Source organism: Elephantulus edwardii, unplaced genomic scaffold (assembly GCF_000299155.1).
Source record: "Elephantulus edwardii isolate Elephantulus edwardi_28Jun2011 unplaced genomic scaffold, EleEdw1.0 scaffold00081, whole genome shotgun sequence".
Lineage (NCBI taxonomy): Eukaryota > Metazoa > Chordata > Mammalia > Macroscelidea > Macroscelididae > Elephantulus > Elephantulus edwardii.
In genome coordinates, this window is record NW_006399831.1 from 4,797,647 (window position 1) to 4,800,104 (window position 2,458).

At 41.7% G+C, this 2,458-nt stretch overlaps 1 pseudogene; it reads left to right on the forward strand.

The window, feature by feature from the left end:
* The first annotated feature begins 544 nt into the window (after positions 1 to 544).
* LOC102855359 lies at positions 545 to 1,640 on the forward strand (annotated as a pseudogene).
* Positions 1,641 to 2,458: the final 818 nt, after the last annotated feature.

A 2,458-nucleotide genomic window follows, 5' to 3' on the forward strand; every position in this document is an offset into this window, starting at 1 on the left:
CTATTTAGGAGTGTGTTTTTATTTAAATATAATGTCCCATTTATCCAAAAAGTTACCAAAGTAGAAATATTAGCCTTGGATAATTTCACAAAATGTGTTGACACAAGCAAATACAAGGAATTCTAGCAATTCTGGGAATAACTGGACTAGTAAGTTTTAGCCAAATCCAAAACAATCAATTCTCATAACCTGCCCACATCTTTCAACAGTATGCTTCCAACATATTGTTTCAACCTGGAGTCCCAGGTCAGCTAAGCCTCAAGTTTGATGGTTGTTCAAAAACAAATCTGGTTTAGTAAAATCTTTGTCTTTCCTACATAGTTAGCTTAAGATCAAGTTTTCATCCTAGTATTGTGCATCTATTGTCCTTCTAGATATGCTATGTTCTAGTCAGTATTTATTTTCCTGAGAATGTATAAAAGGGTAAACAGAAAAGTACTGTGGCCTTTCCTTTCCCACCTGCTCCCTTTTACTGCCTCATTCACCTTGCACCTGTAAGTTTATCTTTCACCCTCACGTGTGACCAAAGACTTGACGACTCAAAGTCCAGCTCACCAGAGCACAGCTCGACATGGTCACCGGTGTGATTGAAGGTGGATTAAATGTCACTCTTACCATTTGGCTACTTATGCATGCAAAGGAAGTTGGCAGTATCATCGGAAAGAAAGGAGAATCTGTTAAGAAGGTATTGAAGAGAGTGGTGCACGAATCAATATCTCAGAAGGGAATTGTCCTGAGAGAATTATCACTTTGGATGGACCCATTAGTGCCATCTTTAAAGCCTTTGCTATGATCATTGACAAACTGGAAGAGGATATCAGGAGCTCTACAACCAAATAGCACAGCTACCTTGAGGCTGGTGGTTCCCGCTAGTCAGTTGCAAGGTCAAGGAAATACGAGAGAGTACAGGGGCTTAGGTTCAGGTGGCAGGGGACATGCTCCCGAACTCAACTGAGCAGGCCATCACTATTGCTGGCATTCTGCAATCCATCATTGAGTGTGTCAAACAGATCTGTGTGGTCACGTTGAGGTGTCCGTCGTCGTCGTCCCCACCCCCACCCCCCGCTAAGGGCGTGACCACCCTGTACTTGCCCAAGCCACCCAGTTCTCTGGTGATCTTTGCAGGTGGTCAGGACAGGTACAGCACAGGAAGCGACAGTGCGAGCTTTCCCCACACAACCCGGTCCATGGGCCTCAACCCTGAGCTGGAGGGACCATCTCTAGAGGCCTATACCATTCAAGAACAGTACATTCCACAGCTAGATTTGACAAAGCTACATCAGTTAGCAATGCAATAGTTTCATTTTCCTATGATGCATGGGAACACTGGATTCAGTGGTATTGAATCTAGCTCTCCAGAGGTGAAAGGTTATTGGGCAGGCTTGGATGCATCTGCTCAGACTACTTCTCATGAACTCCCCATTCCAAATTATTTGATTGGCTGCATAATCGGCCGTCAAGGCGCCAAAATCAATGAGATCCATCAGATGTCTGGGGCGCAGATCAAAATGGCAAACCCAGTGGAAGGATCTTCTAATAGGCAGGTTTCCATCACTGGATCTGCTGCCATCATGAACCTGGCTCAATATCTAATCAATGTCAGGCTTTCCTCGGAGATGGGTGGCATGCGGAGCAACTAAAACAATGCAGATTCTTCCATAATCCCTTTCTGCTGTTCACCACCACCGCCCATGATCCATCTGTGTAGTTTCTGAACAGTCAGCAATTCCAGGTTTTAAACAGTTTGTAAATTTTTAGGTTTTACACTTTATCATCGACTCATGATTATTTAATTATAGCATTTTAATTCCTTCCTCTGTTCAGCTGTTGATGTTGAGATCCATATTTAGTTTTATAAGATTCTACCTGTTTGGGGTTGTGTTTTTTTCCTCATGAATTTTTTTTCTCTGTTTGTCATGGATATGTAAGAATGGACTATTAATACATTTCAGTTTAGTTCTGTAATGTCAGGAATTTTTTTAAATAAAATTAAAAGATGGACTGGAGCCTTTCCTTTGTGAATAAAAGTATTGTGAAGAATCTATTCTAGTCGCAAACGACTCGACGGCACATAACAACAACAACAACAACAACAACAAAGTATAGCTACTGATAAATATTTTTTTCTTATATTCTGGTCTAGTGTAATAATTGGGTAATGTGAGGGCTATTGTTTTTAGGTACATCTGAGTCCACAATGACTCATAAACAATCCTAAGAACACCACATCTGAGCCCTGTCCTATGCAGTGTAATCCTCACTATCTCTGATAGGCTGGAGCCCATTGGTATAGTCATTATGTCAGTCCATTTTGTTGAAAGTCTTCCTCTCTTTTTTCTGATCCTCCACCTTTCATAGTATCTTGTTGTTGTTCAAAGACTTATGCCTCCTGACAACATGCTCAGAGTGAGTGAGACAAATTTTCACCAACCTTGACTGTAAAGAGAGAGCTCGAGTG